Source organism: Morone saxatilis, unplaced genomic scaffold (assembly GCF_004916995.1).
Source record: "Morone saxatilis isolate NCDOM2014 unplaced genomic scaffold, NCSU_SB_2.0 Contig5, whole genome shotgun sequence".
NCBI lineage: Eukaryota > Metazoa > Chordata > Actinopteri > Moronidae > Morone > Morone saxatilis.
In genome coordinates this window covers 9784579-9795099 of record NW_023340095.1, presented here as the reverse complement: position 1 = coordinate 9795099, position 10521 = coordinate 9784579, and positions in this window count along the sequence as shown.

Below are 10521 nucleotides of genomic sequence, written 5' to 3'. Positions count from 1 at the left end.
AAACAGTATAAAGACAGTATAAAAAACAGCAAGAGTATGAAAAAATAATATATAATATAATATAAAAGAGAAAAAACAGTAAAAAACCACAACAACAGATAACACAATAACACAAATACTGTTAATAATGGTGTCAAACCTTACTTCAAATAATTGCTTACCTAGCAAAAAAAAAATCCTATAGGAAGACACAGATGTGACAAAAACATTTGTAAGGCAACACATTTTGGGGGGATTATTTCCTGGCAGAAACAATAAATCCTAAAGCTTTCCTAAACACATGAGTCATAATGCTTACGTTAAGTTTTCTAATTTTTTAGCTGTGGCGGCATTATTATAATCATTATTTATTAGTGAGTATAAGCACAAAAACAATATAATCGAGCATTAAAACCACTAACAAAAAACTCACTGTTTGCTCACAGCTAGTGCTGGGCTACATTCTAAAACAGCTAGAGCTACACATCTCACACATGGTTTTTCCCACAGGATAATTTAGATTTAATTTCTGTGTGATTTTATATTAAAAAAAAACAATGGTTAAATTAATTCACTTTCTGAGGTGCTCTTAGCATTTCATAAAGCCTATTTCCCTCATAATACTGTTGTGACTTCCCAGAGTTACTCAAGCACAGGTCTCCCAGGGAACATAAGGGCTCTTACCGCCCACTGTACAGCTACTAGATGAGGAGCCCGAGAGCAACTGTAGCAGATGTATTTCAGGAAGGAGGACTCCTTTTTTTTCTGAGGTGTGTTTGAAGCTGGTGTATTGCTGTAATGCTGTTTTGTGGCTGCAGGCATTTGTTTTGAGAGTCCATCCTCGTCCTTCGATAAAGTAGGCTTTAAGACTTCTCTAATGGCTGGTAACTTTGTTCTGAACGTTGCACAACCCCAGTCCTCACAGAGCCACTCACACTAGTTTCATATTGAGACTTATCTCTGAGGAAATTGAATTTTTTTTCCAAGTCACTCCATATCCTGGAATGATCTTTTAATCTGTCAATACTTGTTTAATTGAGGGTTTTTTATCATTTGGCAGCAGACATTTTGTTCACAGTGACTAATATGAGCTTGAGCTTCACTGAAGTGTTGTTGTAGGCAGCAGCGATCACATTGCTTCATCAGTGTAGCCAAGACAAATGATGGCAATGCAGAAAATCTCCTGCTTAATACCCCATTTATTTTCTTTTTCAGCCTTAAGGTGTTATTTTTCCTTAATAATTCAAACAGAGCAAAATCTACCAAGGTGATCTAACGTTTCCCATCAAGGTTCTCATGTTTTCAAAGTACGTGAATAAAAAACCTGATTACCAAGGATAAATGGAGATTCATCATGCATTTATCCATCACACTATGAATTAGTTATTGTCTGGTGGATTAGTTGGAAACTCTATCTTGTCAATCTTAAATAAATGCACATCAGCCCACACATCACATCCAACTGTCCACATTTTCTTCCCCACAGCGTGCCGAAACCAATCTACATCCTAACAGTCAGTCAAGGGAATTTGAACATCAATCAGTGATTTTGTGCAGGATACAAAGTGACTACACATTTACATAACACCCAGCTAAATAAACAGCAGAGAGTAGCAGTGCTCAGAGGGAGGTGAGTTGAGAGATTGATGGAAAATGCAACACAACACCTCCAACTCGAGATCAGGAGCCAGCTCATTTTATAACCAGTGTTTTCCCTAGTTATGACCATCATCCAAACCCCTAATATGACATCAACTTGCTCGTTTTACATTAAAGAATTTTCTGGTACTTTATTGTTTCAACCTTTTTATCGCCTCTGCATGAAACCTGCACGGATTTCACACTTTCTCTGTAAAATAAGTGAATGTGTTACTGTGATACTGTGAACTAACTTGTTAATGTGAGCAAGGTGCAAATTTTAGACATTGTGTGCTACTGCTATAAATTTATACAAAGCCTCTTCAATACGGCATTTCATGTACCCTTATTGTACCCCAGCATCTCACCTGATTTACAGCACATGCACATCAAATAAGGACATTCAGGGGTTTCTCAACAGATCATGTCTGAGTGGAACACTTGTTAAAGGTTTGGAGTATTTAATTCTCCTCTCCATTGTGGCACATTCAGGATAATCCTTAAAGATCAGCTCATCATAATCCTCATAAAAAGAGACTGTATTGTTTAATTAACCTTTTATTTAATATATATCAGTCTCTTATCTTTTTCATATTTAAAAACTCAATAGATTTACAAAGAATAAGTATTAACTTACATTATAGGAACCATGAAAACATGAGAACTTGTAGATGAAGAAAATCACTTGTAAATGGTAGCAACATAAGTGTCTAAGTGGTTATAAAAAGATGACTTTTCAAAGTTTGATTACATTATAGTTTAAGATTTGTGTGTGACAGTCTACATGGATATTAGACTGCACTAAATATCTCCCTTTTAGCCCATTTCCACCATATGGGATCCCTAATTTGGCTTCATGAATAATATATAGTGAGATTAGAATAAGGTCACAATGAACCACAGATACATATGCGACCTTTATGGCGCATCTGATAAAGTATTACAGAAAATGGCATATTGACTAGACAATACGATTGTCTCCTTATTAGCCTTGGTTACTGGAGGGCTGTTATTACTCTTATCTTGTCTTCACACCTCCTCCTTACTGACGCACCTCTCTGAGCTCCGTCTATGGCCAAGAAGCGCGCTCCCGTGTGCGCGCCTCCCCCTCTTCGACACAGTAAACGGGTGTCGGCGTGAATGTCGCTGAGCTGTGAATGGACACTAATAGGGAATGTAATATTCTTCTGCCCCTGCCTGGGTTCTTCTGTCATTTAATCTCTGCAACGGAAGCCTGGTGAGTTAATATTTTGGCAGGTTGGACATGTATTGAGAGACAGGCTGCCATGCAGTTTCTGAATTAATGGACCGAATTTGGGAAGTAGTTTCTAGACAGGCGCTCTATGTGTTATGTGCACATTAGATTTAATTGATATGGCATACTTATGCTATATCCTAATTGGCTTTTAAATATTGCACTCATCAACGTTTTCTCTAAACCTAAGCAGAGCTTCCACTTTGCCTCCACCTTGAGCTGAGCATAACTATTTCACTATAATGCGATAAAGTCAGAGCTGGATGATCCTACAGACTTCAGCATAATGCATCTGTATGTTTCTAATATTTGTATCAATGTGTCTGTAGAGTTGGATCCAATCACTGTGTTTCTCTAGTGTTTCACTATCACATCTAAGACAGTGATTACTGTACATGATAATCAGAGGCTGATTTGAATTATGTAAGAGAGAAAACAAAAAAAAAACAAATATAGCTGCTTGTGGTGTGATTTGTACTGACTGACTGTTGCCAGGATCTGTACCAGACCTGGCTCAAAGAAGGAGTTATGACAAGGACATTCCCTTTTCTGGAGGGAAAGCAAAGGCTCTCTAGTGGTTGCATGTGTGTTTGTGAATGTCCACATACTGTATCTGCTCAAAATGAATTTCACATCTGGTATACACTTTAATAGAAGTAAGCAACATCGCCTCCAAAGACCTGCTGGAAATGGTTCTTTGACTAGCAGCAGGTCCGCTTAGGGAGCTTTCTTGGACCAACCCATAGAAGATCAAACCCACAACATTATATGAAGTGGGATCAAGAAGGCGTGTGTGGTAGAAATAATAAGAAAAAAGGGAGAGTGTTGCATGAGGGGAGTGTGTCTGTGTTGCAGCATCTGTGTGGGATTCATTTACTGTCAGACTGGGTTGGTGTGATAAAGAGACAGTGAGGGAATCACAGGCGTGAGTGACTTGCAGGCATTTTCATGTACATTCCCAGAACAGTGCATGTTCACATTTGACTGTGTGTGTGTCCATGCAACCATATTAGCAGAAAATAACATAAATATTGGATGATTCTGCAAAATCCCTGATCAAGTTTAATTGCAAAAAAATATATATAATTATATCCAATGGCAACATTTTTTGAATTCTTGCTTTTGTCAATATGTCTGCATGACAATTATAATATGGTAAGGGTTAAATGGAAAGAAAACCCTGGGTATGGCTGTAAACTATGGTTGTGGTTATGGTTATGCAACAAAAACACTTGTTCAGGTTAGGCAAAGGTCGTGGCTATAGTTGGAATTGCAGGTCTTCTGGTCTTCTGCATGTACATTGGAAATCTACCTCCCCAACCTCCACACCCTTCTTTCTAAATATCTACATAAAGGTAAAATCACCTCCTGTATTGACACTGAACACTGATATCGGATGTAAATATGGACATAACCCCAGGATACGGCAAAATCCTAGCAGTTAAAGGATGGTTTTTAATGTATGTACAATAAAGCCAACAATTTACTCGCAGAGGAAGGCAGTATTATGAAGGACCCCTTCCTTTAATGACTTAAAATATTGGAGATGGTCTCCACACTGGGCTCTTTTTGGCTGAGGAGACACATTTACTTATGGTACTTAATTACAGTGGGGGGGAGTCATCTTTGGAAAAAAAAGTAATGATGAGTGACAGAGTCAAAGCAAGGACACGTTGTGGCTGCTGATGATATTAGACCATGAAGGAGCAAGCAGTGTAGCTCATCCTGTAGCAACCTGCCAAGAGGCCTTTGCTGATGCTGATACTGGAATTCAGGCTTGTGACTGATACCGAATATCAGTCTGATACCAGTGGTCTTATTCTGTTTGAGTGGAACTATTTAGGATAATTCTTGTATGTTTAATGTGAGATAGAAGTGCCTTTTTAACCATGGGACATCATTATTGCTGTCAATACTAATCCCTATTATATTCAAGGCATTATTCTACTCCTGGAGACAGAAGTAGAGTACATACGTGTACCAGTAACTGTTGCTTCTATTATGATAAAGCCATAATTATGCCTAATTATCGTTTATATTCAAGTGTCCTTGTATTCCTTCCTTGTGCTCTTCCTTCCTTCCTAGTTAAACCCTAATATCTCTTAGGCTGACACGTTGATGTCAGGGAATTGCAAAGAAACAATATTAGTGGCAATTTTATAGATGGAAATGTTCAATTTTGTAGCATAGAGCTGCACTACCTTCACAGCTTCGATAGGGATTCTAATCTTTATTTACATTTTACTTAAAAAGGTTAGAACGTGTTTTACGGGGAAAAACCTATAGCACAAGGAATAAAAATAGAGACAAAAGCAAATACACAACAAGCAAAAGATGAAACACGAGAATAAATGACGATTTAGCAACATCAAATGGAAAACGTAAAATAGCAAGGGCACAACAGGAAAAACAGAAACACATGTCAAGCGTTCACAAAAGCTCTCCACTGCACTAATTCTCCCAGAGTGCATCACGGTAGTGGAGGTGAGAACAGATAAAAGCATCCTGATAACTTTATGTAAATCTGCATATGACATCCATCAATATTTACACATCGTTGACCCCAAAACTGAGAGGTACTGTAGCTGAGCATTTGAGAAATCCTAAGAGGTGATTTGAGTGAACTTTACACAGCTTGCTCTTTACCAATATATGCCAAAGGGATAAAAGGGAGCCAGAGAGACAGAGAGAGAGAGAGAGAGAGAGAGAGAGAGAGAGAAGCTCTATGCCTCTACTGAATCACCTGCTAACTGGGTGTTGTGGCATCGTGCTATGAATATTTCACAAACTTTCACAAGTGAATTATAAGCTGTGACAGGCAACTGGCAAACAGAATACTGTAGATGAGCCAGTTTGAAGGTGCAGAAAACACGGCTGCTTATTTTTACAATGTTATTTAATTAGTGTTTCCCCTGTGTTTGTATTGCACAAGGAGGGGAGTGCTCGAGTAAATTTGTTTTGTTTATAGCCTGGTGACCCTCAGTGGTGAACTTAAGGTTTATTGTTCTGAAATAACACTTTGTTTAAATGTTAAAAGGTTTCTAATATATGTAGTTTATGTAACTGCTACATGAACAACCTATACACCTCAATATATTTTATTATTCCCACTTTGTGTTTTTATACCACCATCAAAGTAGAGGGCCTTATGTTCTTTGACTGCATGGGAGTGTTGGTTTGCTTGAGTTTACTCTTAAATTTCAGTTTGTCCTGTTCCTGCGATAGAGCTGTCTTTACCTCACAACATAATTTCATAAGGACAAATGCAGTTTGTGAGGCCTTTCTTACCACGTAAATTAGATTCATGAGAGCAGCTCATTTTTCATAAAAATCTTGGTTGTCATGTAGCTTTTAAGAAAGACCTTTTAACTCTGTTTGCTCTCGGTGTCTATCTGTTTCCCCCTCTCAAAGCCCAGACAGACATCTGATGTGCAGCTTTTCACTGGCATATCAGGCAAGACAAGAGCCTCGATCAAGATCTGTCTTAACCTATTCCTGTCAGACAATGAAAATAGGCCTTTTTGAGCTGTCTGCTAGCACTGCCAACTGTTAAAGTACCTCACTAAATGCTTCTTGGTTACCTAAGAAGGCCCACAGCTTTCAGAAATTGTTGCCTAATTAATTGCCAATATTAGCCGCCAAAAGTATACAAAATGGTAGACAGCTCCTATTGTTTTCTCATGGATCTTTGAAGACATTTGAGGGGTCTTCAAAACCAAGACAGCCTAGAGCAAACATACCAGCACCACCATGGGGATTCTTGTTTGTTTGTGTGTGTGTGTGTGTGAGACAGCACACACAGCAACAGAATAGGAAACAGATGGAGGGAGCACCTACTTGCTTGCTGTCATCTTGTTAGCAGAAATTAATTCTGGGATTATATGGTAACAGACTTTGTAAAGGTGAACTACTACCTAACTCTGAAAAACCTGTAGGGGCTGAAGTAAGCCTGAAGGGACCATCCATCAACTGGTCATATCTAATAGAGAGGCTCCTGTCTGAGAGATGGCCTTTCCCCATGGCCCCTTACAGTAAACTGACTCCTAATGGAAAAAGAGTAAAAGCCTAAAGCTCCTCTAGCGGCGCCTAGAGGCTGCAATGTCCATTTCATTTCACAAAACAAGACAGTTGGATGGAATAAGCAAGACACTGTAATTACATTTAGGTTCATCTTACAGCTTTACCAGTTGAAGGGTAAAAGATGCAATGTGGTTATTTATATCCATCCATCCACCCATATATCCACTTTTTATCCTGTTTAGGATCATAGAGGGTTGGATCTTGTTCTACCTTTGCATTCTTCCCAAAGAAAAACAAATGTCATGCCTACATTTTGTTAGACAAAAATAATTAAAGCCACTCTAATCTGTGTATATCCATTGAATTCCTATCAACTGGTAACAATGAGGGCAAAACAAGTTGCAAAAGATGCCAAGTCATTAAGTTATGTTTTGCGAATGAAAATTAAAAGTTAAAGTAAAAAGTTAAGTTTACCCTAAATGACAAACAAACAATTCTGTATCTGCTTTTGCATTAGAAACGACATGAAATCAGGGTGTCCTGGTAGCTCACCTGGTAGAGTGCGTACAGTCTTTACCGCAGTGACCTGGGTTGAATTCCAGCCCGTACCCTTGGCTGTCATCCCCTCTTTCTCTCCCCTGCCTTTGCTGTCTCTCTCCAGTTGTCAGTATCTAAATAAAGCAGAAATGCCAAAAAAAGGTAACAGTCTATCATCATCTAAAATGGATAAAATAATGAAACTTGGTATCCGCTAAGCCTACAAGTTTCCAACAGCGTAGATGCATGAGTCATTGTTTTGCAATGCGCAACCGTCAGAAAAACATCACAACTAAAGGAAATGATAAGCTCAGAGTCATACGATTCCAATTCCATTTTTCCCAGCTATGTAAAGATGTAGCGGTGTCATGGTATCCTGAGCAGAGAATGACGTCACGCTTCCTTTGCCTGTGCCTCTCTGTGCTTTAGTTAAGCAGCTGGTCTGGCCGTAATATTATTATTTGTTAGGTAAAATTACTGGTTTTGTCAATGGAGTCTGGTTGGGGTTTGTTTTTGTCTGGGATGCTGGTACTCTATTGCAACATCTAGTGGCAAGTACATTTCGTAAATAGAAGCTTTAACGATCATGTTTTGTTTTTTTTTATACAAAAAACCCTCAGCTGTAGGTTGGAAACAGGAAACGACAGTAGTCTCCTGTGTTAAAGTAGAATATTTTGTTGACTCATCCATTGACCCAAATATCCTCCCTTCGTAGAATTGTTGCTCTGTAATAATATTACTTGACTTCCTCCTTTGCTTCTGTCATAATTATTACCACAAGATGGTGAGATAATGTGTCATTTGCAACTACGATCACAACAAACATACAAAATGTATCAAAGAATATTAAACTTTTTCAACGTCAAACACCGTGAATACTGGTATATAATAGCACTGACAATGAATGTATGCTTTTTTATGTAAGTGTTGCATGTAGTTTAAAGATTAGATTAATTAGGCATTAGTTTAACCTTCTGACATTGTAATTTTGCTGCTGTTGGAATTTCATTTTTATGTACTGCCGCTTGCTCATTCAGTGACAACTGTACATGTGTGGAACACGTCCACAGCTGGTCCACAGATGCCAAAATGTACTATAGACCTGTGTAGCAGGTTTCCCCAGTGTAAATTGCACCACAGCTTGCCTCAATATTTACATCTTAGTTACAATTGCTTTCCCCATCTGTCAAGTTCTGGTATATTTATTAGTAAAAGATAACCATCAGAACCAAACAACAAACACTGTTTGTGGCTTGTGGATACTGACAGCTGCTAAAGAACAAACAATTCCAAATGTAGAAAGGATTAACTTTAACCAATTAACCAACATCACCATCCTTAAAGCTGAGTTGCTATGGCAAAAAAAAAAATCAATTTGTGGCGATGTACATCACTCGCTCTGCCTATATAGAGCATATGCCTTGATGTAGAATAGCCATTAAAATAAGATGCACACAAAGGTCCACAAACCTGACATCTATGAAAACTGATGGGTGAAATTCTCTTTACTTTGATTATTCAATACAAAACTGTCTCTACCTATTTTCTCCCTCTCCAATATTAGCCTGATGTTTCAAAGGTAGACTGTCCCTTCTTTGTGTGACTCTGATCACATTTCTATTTATGTGCTGTGCCATTTCAACAAACACAGAACACTGAAGATTTATTTACTGAATGAGTGTCAGAGACCAAAGCTAATATGTTTGGTTATTGCTTGGTGAGTCTGGGATCCTGACAGGACTCAGTGGCACCTTGTAGCAAGACCAGCCTTAAACAGCAGATAAGCCTCTAAAAAGAAGTCCAGTGCTCTCTTATTAAAAGGCCAACAGGTCTGAATGCAAATTTCACGGAGGCCTTTCCCAGTGGCTCTCTACTGTTCGGGTTAGGAATGACTTCTAATTATTAACTCCCCCTGCTTGGGGCTCTATTTCAGCTCAGTTTCAGCTGGGGACTTGCACATGAGTCATGTGTCAATACAGGAGTTCATCGACCATTGAGGGCTGAAAAAATTCTGAATGCTCCATAAATGAGCAGCACTTGATCTTGATGTTGCAAAAAGTGATGCACCCAGTTTTAGTGCCTCGACTGATTCACACAAGTGTTGTAAAAATGTATTTGATTGTGCAGCACTTGTCCATTACTCATCCCATGAGAATTTGCAGTGACTTCAACGACACATTCCAGTTACTTTCAAAGCTGTTAACTTTGTTGTGTGGGAGGGTTGTAGATGCAAGCAGGAAAATGTTTGCATGAGTATTTGTTTGGCACTTTGTGGTTATATCTTGGTAATTGTAAATTTTATCCATCTTTTTACCTCTAATTGATAAGTGTTTTGCGTGTGTGTGTGTGTTTATAAGACACACAAAGATATAGATGAAAATGGGTACCTCCATCTAGTGATGTTGTGTTCCCTAGAGATTTGTCTGTTTTGCTTTCTGCCAAAGTTTATCTCCTGTAAGTTTTTCCCCTGAGCTTTTTTAGGCCCAATTATCTCTCTTAATCTATGCTGGAAAGGAGCCACACTCATATAGTGCATCCCTTAGATTGATTTCTGTATGAGCAAGTGACAGATCGGTTCGATAGCAAATACACTGAATGTCATTCTGGAAGGTTTGTACTGGCGAGACACTTTTCATTATGCACAGATTTAAATAAATCTCTTTTTGATCTCTGTGTTATACACATCTGCTGAACATCTACAGCAAATCCAGTTTGTAAAATCTAATTTAAACTCTGTGTTTACTTTGAATATATATAACTACTCTAGCTCAAACATCATCAACAGAAAATCCAAGGCACGCTGCATTACAAGAATTTGGTAAACTAATAAAGGTTTGGGTTGAGTCAGTGGAAGAAGAAATCAATTAGGCATTTGATAGCATTAGATTAGGAAAGAAGTTTTAACTTAATAAGCATTTCCGTATCTATAACGTTTTGAGAAACTTCTGCCCAGAAAGGGTTGGGTTTGTCATAGTTTGATTTACAAGAAACAGTCATTAACTGACTTCCTCTTTTGTAATTATTTACAATTAAATTCATCGTTAAATCGTTGTCACAATCATTTTAGAGGAATCTGTAGTTGACTTATTATG